Source organism: Diabrotica undecimpunctata, chromosome 3 (assembly GCF_040954645.1).
Source record: "Diabrotica undecimpunctata isolate CICGRU chromosome 3, icDiaUnde3, whole genome shotgun sequence".
NCBI classification, from domain to species: domain Eukaryota; kingdom Metazoa; phylum Arthropoda; class Insecta; order Coleoptera; family Chrysomelidae; genus Diabrotica; species Diabrotica undecimpunctata.
In genome coordinates, this window is record NC_092805.1 from 82,036,049 (window position 1) to 82,056,288 (window position 20,240).

The following is a 20,240-nucleotide window of genomic DNA, read 5'->3' on the forward strand; positions in this document are numbered from 1 at the left end:
CAAACAAAGGTAAAACTGTTGAAAACGTAATTAATTGTACAGATTCCTGTCTACTAAATACAGGCTCTAGTACACACTTGAATTTCTCATCAGGCACATTTTCTTCTATAGATCTTAGCTTTAGTGATACAAAATCCGCACCTTTACTAAATTGGAAAGTCGCTGATGATCTTTACAATAGCAATCATTACCCCATATTTATATCCACTGATATCCCTAACTCTAAACAAACTATATCCAGAAGCTACTGGCAACTCAAAAATGCCGACTGGCTAAGCTACACTACCAAAAAAGATACCAGCTTACCTTTTCTCACACTATCCAACAATATTGACTACAATTTATCATTAGTCACAAACACGATACTCTCAGCTGCCAATTTGCATATTGGCAAAAATTCTGTTTCACACAAACATAAAAGGGTTCCGTGGTGGAATAATTCTTGCAAAATCTCCGTAGAACAACATAAGGAGGCACTTAGAGATTATCGGAAAAATAAAACACCAGAAAATCTCACAGAATTAAAAAAAGCTAGAGCCAGGTCGCGATTTATTATAAAACAAAGTAAAAAATCGTCATGGAGAAACTATGTATCTTCTATCAATGAAAATACCAGTCCTACTATTCTTTGGAAAAAAATACGACAAATTCAAGGAATCAATACAAATACTAAAATAACTAGTCTAATTTTAAATGATAATGTAATTAGTGACGATCAAGAAATTGGTGAGACCCTAGCCAGTTACTTCGACAAAAAATTTAGAAGCAAAATAAATTGCTCTCAAATCGAGCCAATAGTCGATGCTTCCTTTCCAAGTTCTTCAGCAACTGTCAAAGATATCGATTACTTAAATTCTAAATTCTCTTACATAGAACTTAATTCGGTTATTAAAACTCTTAAGAACACTGCTTCTGGCCCCGACGACATTCCTTACATTTTTATAAAAAAAACTATCTAGTTTAGGTCATCTTAAACTTCTTGAAATGTTTAACTTAATCTGGTCATCTAACAAGTTTCCTAATCAGTGGCAAACCTCAATTGTAATACCCATTAAAAAGCCTAACATATCACGATCATCACCCAGCGCTTATCGACCAATATCTCTAACATGTACCATCTGCAAAATCTTTAAAAAAATGATCAATAAACGTCTTACGTGGTTTTTTAACAAATATAATATAATTCCAAAAGAACAGTCAGGGTTTCGACGTAATCGCTCTAGGTACTCAAGACAATCTAATACTTCTCCAAAGTCATATTCCCGATGCCTTCAACAGGGGAGACAAGAAGTCATTGCAGCAGTGTTTGATATTGAAGGTGCATTTGATACAATTAGCAGGCAATCTATACTGAAGAAACTTTCTCATTATAACATTAAGGGTAACATATTTAATTTTATACAAAATTTCTTAACTTCACGAACATTTAGAGTCTCTGTCAATGGCATTTTTTCATCACTACACCATCAAACTGACGGCGTACCACAAGGTTCAATATTAAGCCCCACTCTGTTTAACCTAGCAATAAGCGACTTGTGCTCTGATATAATATCCCCTATTAGGCATGTCCTATACGCAGATGACCTGATAATTTACTGCCACGGACGATCTATCTCTACAACTTCCAAGCTTATTCAATCCGCAGTAGATACACTAGTTAAAAAAACAAGCTCCATAGGCCTGTCTTTATCATATACAAAATCAAAAATAATAAAATTTAGTAGACTATCACCCTTTCAATCCCCTAATATTATGATTAAGAGAGCGAATCTTCCAGTAGTCAAGGAATGCAAAATTCTCGGTGTAACGTTTGATTCACGACTCACCTGGAAACAGCATATTCTAGAAATAAAAGGTGAAGCAAACAAGAGGCTTAACATTATCAAAACTCTTTCAAACTATCATTGGGGCGCAGATGAGAACTCCCTGCTTAAGATATATAGGTCTATCATTCGTTCCAAACTGGATTATGGTTGTTACATATATATCTCTGCCTCTAAAACACACCTTAACCTTTTAAATTCGATACATCACACAGCCTTACGAATTTGTTTAGGAGCCTTTCGATCTAGCCCCGTAGAAAGTCTATATTGCGAAGCCAATGAGCCCCCACTTTGGATTAGACGTGAACAATTATTACTTTCCTATGCTGCCTCCGTTTCATCCAATACCTCCAATCCAGTTTATCTTCTTCTTACTTCATCAACTAACAACCAGCATTACTATTCTAAATCATCATCAATAAAACCCATTCCACTAATTTTAACACAACTACTTAATAACATCTCTCTATCACAAACAATCCCACGACCCCTACCTCCATATCCTCCTTGGTCTATAATCACCCCTCAGTTTAACACATCTCTTACAAGATTCGATAAACTTACAACACCCAGGGAACTCATTAAAAAGTCTTTTAAAGAAATTATATTTACAAATAAATACGACATAGTACTTTACACTGATGCCTCAAAGAATGATACAGGAGTAGGCTGTTCTGTTACCACGTCAGATAACCTTATCACATCATCTTGTATCCCCTCGTTTTGTAGCGTTTTCACTGGCGAACTATTTAGCATATTTCAGGCTTTCAAATCCATTTCTTCACCTGATAAACAAGTTGCAATATGCACAGACTCACTAGCCTCAATACAATCTATCCAAAATATATTCACTGATCATCCTATTGTCCAGAAGATCCTTGATTGTTACCAACTAATCGCTTACAGTTACAGTAATCTGGCTACCATCCCATATTGGTATCACAGGCAACGAACTTGCAGACAGCCATGCAAAACTTGCCTCAACATCATCTGATAATACGGTTAATATACAAATTAGTAAAGATTTAAAATCTCACATTAAGAAACCAGCAAGAACCCGATGGCAACAAAACTGGGACACCAATAACTCAGCATTACATCATATCCAACAGTTAGTCGATAGCCCCCTTGATTTGATCTCTTCCAGTATGTCCAGACGAGATGCTATTGTAAAACGAAGACTTCGAATAGGACATACAAGATTAACACACGGATACCTGATGTCATCTAGCAACCGACCCACTTGTGAGACCTGTCAATCACATCTAACAGTTAACCATATTCTCACCGAATGTCATCAATATTTAGCAAAAAGACTATTTTATTGCTTTAAAAGTGATTTAAAAGACATACTCAATAACTTGGATCAAATAACCTCAAGTCTAAAATTCCTCAGAGACGTTCAGTTATATTATAAAATATAATTTTGATTGTATTCTAACAATATGTACTCTATAACATATTCTTGTAATTTGTTGTAATAGTTTTACATTTGTAACCGTTTTCGTGTAAGTGGCCTTTGTTGCCGAGCACGTTAATTTTCAATAAAAAAAAAATTAACATTTATTTATTTTAATATATACAAAAACAATATTTTAAAAAATACAGTAACCATACATACACTTAGTAGATAGACAATTTCACAAACTGGTATTATCCTTTTCAAAACAATTAACAATAATTTGTTTTTTAAAATTTGCAATTAAAATATTATGATTTGTATCTATGTATAAATGTTTATAAATCTAAAAACTTCTTTTAATCTGAACAGAAAGTATTGGTGCATTTTAAAACTTGTTTACATATGTTGAAAAGCAGCAATTCGATTGGATTAAGATCAGGATGATAAGGTGGCAGTCGTAATATTTCAGGGCCATATTGTCTTGCGATAGGAACAATCACGTATTTAACATACCTGGACTTATCGATTTAAATCAAATCATAAAAGTCAGGACGGAGCGTATCATCATAAAATAAAAAATTTCTATGTCTTAACTTTATTTTTATGTATTCTTTTTATTACTTCAAGTAAAAGCACCTCTTTTCTCCTAGTTTCCAGAATTCATTTCAGTGGTGATAGTCACCACTTTTTGTTTGTAAATTCCACTTTAATTTCCTTAGGTTGAAACCTTTCACAAAATCATTCTCGATGTCAGTCCCAACAGTTATATGTCTTTGCCAATAAGTAGAGATTTTCGAAGCAATTTTGGTATATTTTACATTAAAACGCAGTGATTTACTCTAGTTTTTTTTTCAGGAAATCATAAATTATAAATTTATTTTCTTAACATTTGAATGCTTTCCAAAGAACTATATTGTTCAGTCAATTTTTTATGTAAGCGATCTACTGTTGGTGCTATTTTCTCTGTTATACGACAATTAATAATCATGCTACGAAGGAAACTCTCATCAAATTAATTCATTTTAATTTTAAATGTCTTCGTTTGTTTTGGCGGACTAGGAAATACTTTTTCTCTACTATCCACTTAACGATATTTATCCATTGTTTGCTTAATTTTTTTGTAAATTTTAAAATTACTTCTTGATCTTATCATTTTTGTACATTTTCCCTGTTTTTAAATCACTTTACAAAAATGCACAAAAATAACCGCCAAGCAGTCTCACCTTGTTAAATTTGCCATTGCGCACCCAGAACTCGCGTCTCTTCACTATCTTGGGCGAGTGTATGTATTACCTAAAAAAATTGTATACATATTAAACTACATTATATATATAAACTACATATATGTAGATATATTAAAATAATTTACAATAAACTAATAATAACCTAACCAACTTCGTTTATAAGTTGAATACTTCATAATTTATAATTCATCTCCACAGCCAGGGTATTGTAATATAATATAATATAATATTGTAACATCGCATTTTTTTGATAAAAACTGTAAAATACACATTAATAACTTAAGTGTGTTTTCTATTTCTTTTAATGGAATATCAAGCAAGGATCAGTTAAGTTTTAACTAGTGATTCATGGGATTAATATCAAGATATATCCGCTTTCTCAAAAATTGTTACAACTGGCGTCTAGATCCTTAAAAGTATTTTCAGTTCTAGTAGTAAAGTGTACCAAGGTACAAATATGGTATAACCTTTAATTTCCATTATCACGCATCAGTTTTGATGAAATTTTGGAATTAACCTCTATTTACCCTTAGCTTCAACATCTACTATATGCCGAAGTGTGCTTTTAACTTGGAGGTGGCATCCAGTTCAACTGGAGAGTTGGAACCTTTATACTGAAAATAACCTTTGTAACGAAATATTTTGCCTACCACATAGGGTATTACTATGGTGGGTTCAAAATTGGGGACAGAAGTTGCTGGGGGTGGAGATGGGGAAACAAAATAAATGAAATTTATGCGAACGGCGCTCAGGGTTTATTTGGAGAAACTGGATCGTGAATAAATGAATGGCAAGAGGGTTGGATTGGGGCAAATACAAAAATGAAACAAAAAGAGGGTACTTACATGAATCTCCTGGACAAATTGCCAAACAAAACACAAGAAGGTCCTCTAACTATTTAAAATAAGGACACTGCTTCGAAGAAACTTCCTGCTGTATGAAAGAAAAGGTGCTTCATTAAAAACACAAAAGAGAGGTTAGAAACTTTTTTTAAAATAGAAATTAACAAATTGGTTTAGGGAAAAAAATTAAACAGTTATTCTTATCTCACCACAAACAGTTACAAATATAAATGGTAATACCAAAATACAAAATTACAATATTACTGCCTCATCATAAACAGTTACAAATATAGATAATAACAATAAAATACAAAATATCAAACAGACACTTACTATATCCTATCCGTTTACAAACTCTAGTAGTTAGAGATACTACAAAACTTATTACTGGGCTATAAACTGTATCAGAAATAAATTATTATAAATGAAAAAATTATCTTTAAGTGAAATTATTCATAGAGGTCAACTTTCTTTAAAAAACCAAAACAACTTAATGTCAAAAAATAAAACTAGCTGTCAGATGTCAATATTGAATTTTAAAACAGAACAAATAAAATGACAGCTAGACCTAGACCACATCCTAGCATCTACAATTTTAATTATTACTATTTTTTAAATTGTTATGAAAGCAAATTATTATTAAAAATGTTTATTCTTCCTATAAAAATCAAACACAAAAGTTACCTGGATTGCACTTAAACTTCTGGGGGTGGAAACTAGACCTACACTCTCTGTCACACGAACAAATTCATCTCCATACTACGAAAAGTATTTTAAAACTGCATCTTAGGACAACAATTTAAGGTTCAAATTTGGGGCCCTGGACACAAGCTTTGAATATCTGCTTCTTAAAAAAACTGGAACAATGTGGGTATTTTTTAAATTTGTTGAAGACGACACAAATCTCTTAGATGATATAAACATAGAAACAGTGATTACTCTTTCAAAACTGACACATAACATAGAGTATAATTCACTATTTTGAATAAAGAAATTTGCCGGCTTCTTGACCGATTTGACGTTTGTACTCAATCGCCTTCATTTCAAACCTTCTTAAACTGCACAATATACTTCCACAAAACTACCAATCTTCCATAACATAAGACGAAAAACACAAAACATTACAAATTTGACGAAAAATTTGGATTCCAATAAAACCAAAAACGCCTTTAACAGCGGCCGGCCTTACCGAGAGTGCGTAAATTCTTAAAAATCATTTGCTTAACTTGGTATAAACAAAACACTAAACGGGAATATTTATTTGAAACGCAGAATATAAAGCGGCTTCGATCAAAAGAAAATACCAAGGAATATGCGTCTGAGAAACAAACTGTAAAATGTGCTTATATCAACTCATCGACGCAAAGAGAAATTGAAAGAATATATTTCGGTATTTTTACATATACGAGGGGATTTTAATATATACCAAGGAATTAACAAATGCTACACCTTAGACATCGATATAAAATATATATTTTAAGCCAAAAATGTTCTTTAGAGCTTTTTCAAAAAATCAATATTTACTTTTAGACTTATTCGTGATTACAAATTATTTTTTAATCGATTTTTCACGAATACCTCAAAGACTACAGTTTATCGCAAAAAATTGTTAACAAATAAAATGTAGCCTATTCGCTCCGTGCGCGACCATGGTAGGGGTACCTTGAAACGATGCCAGCGTGCGTAGCGGCGAAATATGACAAAATTGGACACTATCTTTTTACGCATAAATTTTATCAAAAATGTGTGCAAATACATGTTGCGTATTTAGTTGTGCTAATAATAGCAAAAATAGTAAGTGTAGTTTTTATAGGTTCCCAAAGATTACATATAAATTAGAGAAAAGAAAAAGATGGATCCGTGCTAGTAATATGAAAAAGGAAATATCAGGTAACCTCATTTTTATATAATTGAAATATTTAAATAATTTACCTTAAATGATATTTTATAAGGCTTCAAGCTAACTGCAGAGTGCCTGATGACTTTAGCTTTTATATCATAACTTTTACTATTACTGTTTTTAATTATATGCTCTTTCACGTGAAAAACTTGATTTGCCAGTACTAGATTTTTAACTTTTCTTTTATGTTTGAGCTTAAAAAGATATATTATAATGAATTTTGAGAAACCCAGTTTTTAATACTACATTTATTTTGTACATAAACTGAAAAAATATAATTAAAAAGTTAATTATTAATAATTGTCAATTTCGCCTGTATTTAACAATGTCAAACATATGTCATTAATGTCATATATTTAACCTGAAAATTGGTAGGTCCAAAACTGTCAGATGAAGGCGGTAGGTGTCGCGTCAGTCACGCACGGAGTGAATACAAACGCAAAGAGATTGATTTTTTTATTTTTGCTATAAGCCTAATAAAAACGTAAGCATAATAAAGTTGTAACTCATTGACTGACAATTTCGTATTTAACGAATAGTTTTAGAAACTCAACATCGAATAACAGGAAAATTTGTAATATATTTTTGTACTTTAAAAAAAAACAAGAAAATGAGACTTTAAAAAACTCTGTAGCATATAAATTAAGGAAGTTATAAGAAAAATAAGGTTGAATTCCATTTATTTGTGAAAAAAAAAACAACAAGAATAACCTTGCTATCTCTACCCTTATTGCAATTAAATGTTGTCCATTTCAAATTCACTTTATTTATGCGTCAGTAATGGAATCTAAAAGCTTGAACATTTCGAATACTAATTTTCAGTTTTGACATATATTTTTTTCAAGCACAAAACAATTTGCTATGTAAGCGTGTTTTCTGTAAAATAATCCTAACTTTTGTTATCTAACAAATTTTACGTATATTCGATAATTTTTATTTAGTTTGAAAAAAAATTATTTTTAAAAATGTCAAAAATATTTTTTTACGTCAACCAAAATTTTTATCAAAATTATTTATTTTAAATTATTCAAACTTTTGGATCCCATTACTGATACTTAGTTAAAGCGAATTTAAAATAAATAACATATAATTGCAATTAGTATAGAAATAGCAGGGGCAGTATTGTTGTTTTCTTCTCACGAAAAAAAAAAAAAAAAATTCGATTTATTTTTCCCTACCTTCCTCCTTAGTTCATATGAAAGAGAGTTCTGCAAAGTCTTATTTTATTGCTTTTTTAAAGTTTTTAAATATTTTAAAAAATATATAAGGAATCTTTTCTGTAAAATTGACCGTTTTTCTGTCACCTTCATTGAGTCATAACTCGGTTTGTATTATGTATACAGCAAAAATAAATCATTTTATCCATTAACGGTTTTTTCGATAAAACGAAAAGTTTTTGAGTTATTCGTGAAAAATCTTTTGAAAACATAAGAAATGACGTTTCCAATTACATATATGTCTAAAGATATTAAAGATATTGAGTTTTTCTATATATATAACTTTGAACTGCAGAATATCTACAAGCATACGTTTGGTGGTAAAGATATTACCACTATAATTAAGCGAAACCGCCTGCAGTGGGCAGGACATGTAGCCCGGGCCCCTGAGTCAAACATGATAAAAAAGATTCTAACAGCACAACCCGTGGGAATGAGAAGACGGTGTAGACCAAAGCTGAGGTGGATGGACGGGGTAACACAAGATGCCGAGAAGATCGGAGTCGGTAACTGGAAAATGCAAGCGAAGGACAGAATAGAATGGCGTAGAAAGCTTGAGAAGATCGAGGCCCTCTAAAGGCTATAGCACCAAGATGATGATGATGATGATGATTTTTTCTATTCGAAACCATTTTTTGCTTAAAATATATGTTTCTCTTTTTATGTTTATCTTTTTGAATGTTGTAGACCGTATCTAAGAAGAACAAGCATCGAGTCTCGTCGTCGTCGCATAAAGTAAAAAAATCAGGTATACGATGACGTCGGGAAGTAATAAGATTTCGGCGTTTTGAGGTATAGATGCTCATGTCGATCATCAGTCACTGTTAACTGATTAATACGTGTTTGCTGAATATAACCAAGTTTAACGTGAAAAATTTATAGAAGTTCAACAATGAAATAAGTAATTAAATAAGGTCATTTGTTAAGAATATTACGAATAATAAAAATAAAATATTTAAGTAAGCACTACATACTTTTCCAAGCACTTGGAATTCCTGATTTTTCTACTCTAAGATTCTTAAATGTTTGCCTATACTTATTTCTACCGAAGGGATTTTATACATTGTTCTGTTACCTACTCATTCTTTCAGTAATCACGGCTGGAACGAATTTGTTTAATTTCAGTGATAAAACATGTTGACTTGAATAATGTGATTGTAATGATGCAATCGAATGGGATGTTATTTCAGATCAAAAGAATTCGACTGAAATTTAACAAAAATACGAGTCTAAAAATTTTCGATCTCGATTTTTTTGGCAACTACTGAGGGAAAATGAATTTATTTCAATATATAATGTACTCGAGTGACATAACTTCCCTTATAATATTGTATGGGTAAAAGTTAGTCTTACTAGGGGTTTAACCTTAAGGGCCAAAATATTTTTTAACAAAATTGACTTATCTTCCCGATTTTTTATAATGTACTATACGAAAATAAAGATATTACCGATGGAAAGTTTGAAATTGTCAGACTCTACTATATGATGACATTAAAGCTTGAGTGTAGAATATTTTAACAAAATTGACTTATTTTCCCGATTTTTCATAATATACTGTACGAAAATGAATATATTAGCGGTGGGAAGTTTGAAATTGTCAGCCTGTACTATATGGGGACATTAAAGCACGAGTGTAGAATAAAGGAAGGCTAAAAATGCCAAAACAAGGATTAGCTGAGACTGGAATAAGTAAGTCAGGTATACTTAGAATAATCATAAAGTTGTTCATATACAATTAATGTGAAGATTTAATTTAATGTTATTTATTTTTGTTTTTAAAAAGGTTCTTATGTTACTTATTAATTTTTGTCTATTTATACTTTCTTTCAAATAAAATTTTGGTATAAACTGTAGCTGAAGTAGAAAGGCGTCAGTTGACTACTGAACCGACATGTATTATTATTACAAAAAAATCCGGATTTATGATGATTATTATTCATTCATTTTTACACATTTTTGACCTACTTTTTCACTCTTCTGTATTTTATTTAAAGTAAGTTGATCAAAAATGCCAGATTCAATCCTGCATAGGGCCACCTCTTTTCAAATACTCTCTTATCTTCAATAACTCAATATCGGCGCTACTGTGCCATCTTGACATCGTGAGCTTCAATGAGTCACTTCAAGCAGGAAAAACGAAATGATGGAAATGCTGGGGAGGAAAGTATTAATCGTTGAGTGGAGAAAGAATATTTACATTTTATTTTATTATACACTTCTACGTGGATTTAACATTCACGGTAACATTGTGAAATATTGAAAACCGGAAAATTATGAGGAAGAAAAGTACGAATAATGAGTTCTCGAGTATTTTCTTGCTTAAAATTAACAAAGAAGAACTTCGCGACGACGAAATTGAAAAATGACGATACAACAATAACTTCTTCGTGTTTAATAAAATTCTTACCACACGTTTCAGTTAATCTTTTATTATTCGTAATTACATATATTAATTATCCTAATCCAGTAAGCGATCGAAAAAAAAAATCGTATTTGAGATAGGCCATGGAATTATATAAATTTACGGCTCGGTAGTAGCTGATTCACTATGCTGAAGATGTGAAAATTAAAGTTTAAATTTGTCAAAGCAAAGTTTGATTAGGTAAAGATTATTTTTGATAATAGTCAATATCATAAGTATTGGAGGGTACAATTTTGTGAAGCCACACTTACTGCTGCATAATATCACAATGGGATACTTAATTCATTCAAAAATCTACTTGATGATAAAAAATTATAAAACCTGTATTCTTAATTATGATTTAACACTCAAGCAAAGAAACGATTTCATATTTTTGAGTTTTTTTACTACCATCTCCAACTAGATATTTAAACCATCTAATGTTTTTGAATAGCCCTTTATAAAAAGTTTAAGTTATTAATTATCTATTCATAAGCTGGAAACACACTAAAAAATATTTTAAAAGTTTTGTTTTGTTTTGTTGGAGAGAGCAAATCGCGAGTGTTTAGTTTTGAGGACAACATTTTTAACAATTTTAATTTAAATTTTATTTACTTTTACATATATTACCTCGACAACTATGGCCATTGGTACAAAACAATTTTGTAGTGTTATGTTTTATTTAAAAAAAATTCTGTTATTGAAAGAATTATTTGTTTCTTTTTTTTTAATTATATCTTTGAAATATATTAAGTATGAAGTAAAAAATAACACAATTATCATTGTCTATACCCAAAATATAAAAACACATACATACAGAGATGCAGCTAACTATATTTTACTTTCCAATATAAACACAATATAATCACACACTTACCAAAATCTTATCATCCACGACATCCATATCACTATCATATGGATTCCCTCCCACATCGGTATTATGGGTAACGACAACGCCAATCGCTTTGCCAAAGAAGCTGTTGTATCCAATTGTACACAACATAATATACAAATTGCCAGTGACCTAAAAACTAGTATAAAGAAACTCGTACGAAATTACTGGCAAAATCATTGGAAACAATCTACTACATTTTTACACCAAATAAATCAGACGACTGAGAGGTTCGTTATCCCTGGTATAACTAGAAATGAGATGGTTGTTGCTAGAAGATTACGTATTGGTCACACCAGATTTACACATGGTCACCTAATGAATTCTACACCTAAGCCAATCTGTCACTATTGCCAATCTCCACTAAGCGTTCTACAGATCCTTGTGGACTGCCCTCATTACAATAAATGACGCCAAGAACTGGGCATGAAGGGCGACATCACAGATATATTATCGAACCAGAGTCAAGTCATCACAGCTATCTAGTTCCTGAAGCTAGAAAACTTATTAAATAATATATAACTATAGTATATTATAATATGTAATTGTACCTTATATATAATTGTATCCACGGTGCCTCGTGCTAATGGCCGAAGCTGTTACAAGCACGTTAAATTAAATTAAAAAAAATATATATAATCACAATATAAACAAAATGTACAACTGAGATCGAAAAACTATTTTACTACCAAACGTATTTCATTGTATCTTACATTCTCTGTTTATAATAAATGTTTAATAAAATGGACACAACAGTCAAAAATGCAATACTTAAGCTATTTAAAATACAGCGAAAAACGTTAAGATACTGAACCAGTATTAAGCTTTCGCTTCATGCATTTCAAAAACTTTAATACATTTACCATACAAAATTTATCGTTTATCGTTTTAATTTCTACTGCCATCAATAAGTTTTTGGTCAGTTAAACATGGAATATTTGTGCATTTTCTACATCACTTTTACCTTACAGGACATTCAATAATTATTGTAGTTATGTTTAAATTTTATTTAAAAGTTTGATAATTAACGAATTATTTGTTTCTTGTATAGTTACAGATTCTTGTCTAGCTTTTGTTTCAGTCTGTCAACGACTAGTATCACTCGGAAGAGTTTCCTAAAGAATATGAGCCAATTTATTTTAAGTTAATATTTTTGTTAAGACCATCCAAAAAAAGCAGAAAACTAATGCTTGTGACATTCAGATGCTATAAAAAATTCGTTGACATACTTCAGTTTACTAGGTCATCTAGGAGCCCCCACAGTGCTTAAGCCCCCTTTCAGACGAGGATACTGTATCCGAGATACGCGTATCCGAGACGCAGATATTACATAGACTCAAATGGAGCTTTTCACACGAGACGCGCGAGAGATACAGTATGCGAGATACCGAATTCAGTATCTCGGATACAGAAGAAACATTACGTTAAATGAACGCTTTCAGACACGAATTCTGTATCTCGCATACAGTATCTCGGATACAGTATCCTCGTCTGAAAAGGGGCTAATGCTTTTGAAATCTAAGATGAGAGATTTTCCTCTTAGGGAACGTGAGGGCCCCATGAATAAATGCTATACATTTATTAGATTATTAAACTAATTTTATTTGGTGAGTTAACAAAAATTTTTTTCCTTCTAGTTCAACTTTGTAAGATATTTTGTCTTTTTTAGCAGCTCTTGATAATAATAATTGTAAACACAATTGAAAGCTCAGGATAATAAATAGTTAACCAATAGCCCTTTTATTGACTCCAACCCATCCAAAACAGTTATATATATATATATATATATATATATATATATATATATATATATATATATATATATATATATATATATATATATATATATATATATATATATATATATATATATATATATATATAGAGCTAAGATTAATATTATTATAAAAATTAATATTAAACTCACCAGTCTTCCGGGTTGAACCGCGTCGATATCCATTTTGCCGAGCTTTCGACATCCTCTCTGATGTCTTCTTCAGGGCTTCCGAGGTCTCAGTCTCCCGAGCCCCCAGACACTACTACACTCACTAGTCACTTCTAGTTCACTCACTAGTTCACTACTACGACTGGGACCAGGGGACGGTTCATTTATACCGTCGATGGTGACGTGGCCTAGGTGGGGGTTAGGGTGGGGATTGGCGCGAGAGTTGGCGCGAACATTTTCGACAGTGGGATTTTGATTCGAAGATGGAGGGGGCGATATGTTGTTTATGAGAGGTCTCCATGTAGAAGGTAACCGTATGGCGTCATCTCTTTTATTAAGGCAATTTGGTTTTTTTTCTATTTCTATGGCTTCTCGGATAATTCTTGGTTTATAAAAGCGGATGGGGGCTATGGTTCTGGTTGTAAAGGTGGGGAAAAAAGACAAAGAAGTTGGCTACTTCATCTATTTATTTGATGACGTTTCGCTCTCTAATCAGAAAGCATTATCAGTTCATCTAAAAAGAACAATATGAAAAACCAAACATTCATAGAAAAGTCAATATAAATGTATTACCTCAAAAAGACATGTAGCCGTCAATGGTATAATATGACAGAAGCTTAAGATATTAGACATTAAATAGTTAGGTTGTAGAAACAACTTATTGAAACAAAATACAGTTTGATTTATTACAATTTTAATACAATTTAATTCAAATATAGAACAGCAAAAGACCATGTGGTTATTGTACATGTAATTTAAAAAAGTGTGTAAAAAAAAACTTAATTAACATCAATTTTTGTTTTTTAGAATGTTTCAGCTTTCCTTTCTTCAGGAGAGGATTTCTCCGTGGCTGTGTTAGTTGTAGCTTTAGAAATTAGTAACATTTCTCCTCAGTGATCCTTTCCTCAGGTAGCTGTAGCTTCCTCCATGGCTCTCTTGCAGTCACCAGGCTGGAATGTAGAAACTTCTCACAGTACTGCCACAATTGGTCGAATGGCTCCTTTCCTTTTCCAAGTTATTTGCTCCTTTTATAACTTGGCTGCACCGTACTAATGACGACCAAACAGTCAGAAATACGTATTTTCGGTTTTCTTCCGCCTTTATCTATTTTTCAACTATGTTGAGAGTTTTGCGAATGATTTTTTCTTTATCTATATATATATATATATATATATATATATATATATATATATATATATATATATACATATATAATATATATACATATAATATATATATATATATATATATATATACATATATAATATATATACATATATAATATATATACATATAATATATATATATATATACACTGTGTCCGTAAAGTATGGAACGAATTCTTTTTTAGTTAGATATCCAGAAGGACCTATAACGCGTTCAACAGTCAGTAAGATTGAAAAGAAATTTCGAGAAACTGGTACGGTTGAAAATGCACGGAAATTGGGTCGTCCCTCTGCAAATACTGATATAGCATTAGATGTTTTACTTAGTTTTGAAGAAGATGCGCACACTTCTGTGCGTAAAGTTAGTCGCGATATCAGTTTTAGCAAAACAACGGTACAGAAACTATTAAAGCTTGAAAAATGGCATCCTTATAAAATCAAACTTGTGCAGGAATTAAACGAAGATGATCCCAAAAGAAGAATGCAATTTTGCGAAGCAATGATGGAGAACTGCCACCGAGATCCTCTTTTGGTACAAAACATTATTTTTTCTGAGAGGCCACTTTCACGATAAATAGCGAAGTTAACCGTCAGAATTGTAGTTACTTGGCAAAAGAAAACCCCCACTAGATCTGTGAGCATCACACACAATACTCGCAAAAGGTAAATGTATGGGCTGCAATTATAAGAAATCGAATCATCGGACCCTACTTTTTCGAAGGTAATTTAAACGGGGCAACTTACCTTGAGTTTTTAAGGGGGTATCTCGTACCTACTTTAGGTAATTTATTTCCCAGCAGACGTAACACTGGAGGTTTTGATGTAAGTTTATGGTTTCAATAGGATGGAGCACCTCCACATTATGCTGTAGATGTTAGAAGGTACCTACAGTCCATCTAATTTACAAACCGTTGCACGTCATTATCTATGTCAGAGATCGAAGTTGACTTAGTTGCCAAAGTATAAAAAAATTCTGAATCAATTTTAAATCAAATAGGTCACATAATTATTATTATACTCTTTACAACGACTATTTAAATTCTTACGTGACATTTTTGAAATAAAACACACTAATTTTGTTCTAAAAAGAACAGATTTTATTAAATAGGTAAAAATATAAAACAAGAGGTATTTACTTTAAAATTTAAAATAATAAAGTACAAAAAGTGTCAACACAGCAAATGTCAAATAAATGTTACCAATGTATGCCAAAATTTTACCTTCTTTCGATTACAGTTACAGTGTGTTTCGAACAAATGTTCTTTATAAAAACGCTTTATAATGCAAAAATTTGAGAATAAAATTTACCATTGAAACTAAAGTAAGTGTTGTTAAAAATTAACCTAAGAATTTGTAGAAAATTGTCTTTTGATTTTTGGAACACCGATGAGTTCCCCGATTAGTCCAATCCTTGCAACTATTGTAAATGATCATCTCTTAGATAATGTGATTGCGCAATTACCTTTTGAATTACCGTTTATATATAAATATGTCGATGACATCATATGTGCAGTTCCATCTTATCATATCAATACCACACTAAACATTTTTAATTCATTTAATAAACATCTTCAGTTTACAATTGAAACTGAGACAGATTTTAGTATACCATTTTTAGATACACGAGTAATAAGAACAAATGACAATATTTTGACATTGGATTGGTACCAAAAACCGACAGCATCAGGCAGATATATAAATTACTATTCAAACCATACCACCCGTCAAAAATATAATACCGTACTAGGTATGAAAAACAGGATAATGTTCATTGTTGATGACAACTTTTTACAAAAAAATCTGAACATAATATAAAAAATTTTTCGTAACAACGGATATCCTAAACAAATTAAAAAAAAAAACTAATTTACAGCACTAATTTCTATGACGGTCCCGTCCATGATTCTAATAACAAATCAATCAAATATAAAAAACTTTCCTTTATTAATGGTCTAACTCATTCTGTCATATCCATATTCAAAAATGTTCCTAATATTAGTATAGCTAAATATAATACCATGAACAGCAAACAACTATTTTCAAAAATCAAAGACCCAGTACCAACCTTATATAAAAGTAATCGTTTATGAAATACCGTGTTTAGGATGTCAAAATAGCTATATTGGTCAAACATCACAATGGCTAAAACAACGCATTACACAACATAAAAGTGATTGCCGCTTGAGATAAAATACTTGCGCAGTGGTTGAGCACTATGAAAACACTGGTCATATGCTAGACTATAACAAAGCTCACATTTTGGCACAGACTGATAACTACAAAAGTAGATTATTTCTTGAAATGTATTACATTAATAAAAATAAAAACACTTTAAATTATAAAACGGACACTGGACAGTTAAGTAACATATATTGTAACATATTGAACAAAATTTATAAATACATATTAAAAATAGCCAACATTCATCTTAATAACAACTAACCTTAATAATTCATCAAATAAATATTATTCTTCTATCTTTTCTTTTATTGTTATTTTTATTTTTAGATTTGAAATAATTTTAATTTTTTATCGTATAGCTGTAACGAACGTGCTTAAGACAATTTAATCTTGACATTCAATATTTCAAATACTTCAATGTCAGTTTTTATTTGCGAAATCTTTTAAATTCTGTAAGTGTTTTAAAATGTATTTGTACGCCATTTTTTGTAATATTCAAATTGTTTTTAGTTTACTCCTGAGGAAGCTTTTAAATAAATAGCGAAATATTGAGTAATTTAGAAAAAAGAAAGATTTTTATTATAGACCACTTTACCCGATAATTTGAACGTATTTATAAATTATTTTTTGGTCGAAATATTCACTTCTAATATACATATATATATATATATATATATATATATATATATATATATATATATATATATATATATATATATATATATATATATATATATATATGTATATATAGATATATATATATATATATATATATATAGATCTAGCGGTTAATGAGAGCTCCGTACTAAAACGGTATTATACTAACTCCAGGCGAATATACACCGTGTATATTATTATCTGGGTAGCGCTTTATGTGGACTCCGACCAACACGTCGGATTAAGTGGACTCTGTAATAGGTTAAAACACTTTTGGGATCCGTATACATTTCTTTGCGTACCCAACTAAACTCCTCCGATGTTGCCAATAATTTGATTAGTCGTAGATTTTTAAATTTTAGCAGGTACGTTTTGGAACTTCAAATTTATTTAAATATCAATCAATTTAGTCATCGAGAAATTTCACAAATACGTACTTGGTTAATGTAGTTAAATATTTTAATAATTATAATTTATATTACTTGCTTTAATTATAGATAAACTGAAATTAGTGTCTATTATAAACTTTGAATAGGCAAGTGTCCATTTTTATGTACTAGAATTTTTTTTAATACATTGGCACTGAAATATTTATTATATTATAAATGTACTTTCCGATGTTTCGATTGCTATAGTGTATGACTTACAATATTTGTTTCATCAAGCAGTAAAATTTAAATTATAATAATTTATAAATCAATCTTAAAATTATAATTTTTTACTGTCTAATTTAAATATTTCGATTTTTTAATGTAGGGAATTCAATATACTACTATACTTTAGATACACATAAACACATAGATATAATATTTCGGTGTCTTATGGTATAATTTTAGCCAACATATCTATTACAATTACATATAATATGTTCGGCCTTATCGTTTTAAATACTTTGTCGCTTGTGCAAGCTATCATTGTTTTCAATGTTAAATCATTGTTTTTTGTATCTTGCGTTGTCAGGCATATAATTTTTAATTTAGAAGTACATGTATGTATAATATTCTTTTTTCTGTCACTTGGTTTAAATATAGTACACTTACATTCTTCTTGCTTATTTATTTTTATTCGTAATACTTATAAAGTATGTAATAACGTACCCGTTGTTGCAAAAATCAACAACGGGTACGAAAGATATCAGGTATTAGGGGTAGTATTTGTCAATCGAAATGCCGCTTACGACATATTAAATTAGAGAAAATTTCTCCAAAAATTCAATGACGTCCCCTTAGATAAAAACATCACTTGTTTTATTCACAATCTAGATTGAATTGCTCTCTTCTGTTGATTCGCTTGTATTTGTTTTTCATTTTGTTGATTTTAAGTAAAACATTTTTCGTGTTCTCTTCACTTTGTTGAAGATGTCGCAGACGGGAGAGAGTTTCTTATGAGATCAATATCATTACCATGTGCTAGAAGTGCTTGGTACTTTGGGCCATTAATGGATTGCATTTTAAATAGGCGATTTCTATTTTAGTAAGCTGTTCTTTAATTTTTTGAATATTTGAATTGAGAATCTGTATATTATTCGACTGTTTTATAACAGTGTTTCTTGTGTTATAGAATATAGTGCTGTTTATATAGTGCTGTTTAATAATAATAAAGTTCAAGCAACAATTCATATATGCAATAACTTGGTACTGATATCTCTGCTCCCCCATACCAGGTAACAGTCCCGAAAACATTAAAACTGCTACACTCATGCTTCCTATTATCCAACGATTAGCCAGTCCAGGACTATACCCTTATTATGGTACTAATATTGCTGCTGTCCCTTATAAGTGAATAAAATATGCAAGGAAGGTTTTGGCAATTTAATAGGATTTTGTATGTTAGAATATTATTACTCCGAGAAAGTGAAAAATATCTATTTGTTATACGGATTTAATCGATAGATGAAATATTAGAATGCTATTAGCAGCAAATAATATGGCAGATAATATGCTGGAATTAGCAGTAGCATGTACTAACAGTGGCCATACCTAGTCCACTGTTAGTACATGCTTTTAGAAAAGAGAAAGCCAACTTATCCAATTTAAAAGCAGACAAAATAAATTCCAAATATGGATCGTAAGCCAATCCCTTATGTAAAGACTCTAAAGTAATAATTAGTGAAACTGTAAGCCAACAGCATAAAGTGCTGGTACTAGATATACAAGTAAAATATGAAATAAAACCAAAATATCGAGGAGAGTCACAAAAACAATTAATTGACGTTAACAAGCGACAAAGTAGTTCAATTTAGAACAGAAATAAAAAAAGAATGTGTTGGAATATGGAAAAAGGTCATAATGAAATTTGGAGAAATGTGTCAAAAATTATTAAAGAGGGTGTAACTAAAATACTTGAAAAAATCTCAGAAAATTGACTTAAAAATGGGTAAATATAGATAATCAGACGATGTTTAAGACAATATAAAAGACAAGAGAAGATTATATAAGGAGGGACAAGAAAAAATATCAGAATAAGATTATCAAAAGTATCAAATAGATAAAGAGGAAGCAAATGTGCGGTAGCACAATCTAAGGTAGCAGCGCATGAAAAGCTGTACAATAAACTGAGTACTAAGAAAA

General features: G+C 30.8%; 1 protein-coding gene across 2 annotated transcripts in view; it reads left to right on the forward strand.

Annotated features, from left to right (window-relative positions):
- Positions 1–20,240, forward strand: part of LOC140436967 (uncharacterized) — a 499,062-nt gene that overhangs the window by 42,454 nt on the left and 436,368 nt on the right. The window lies entirely within an intron of this gene.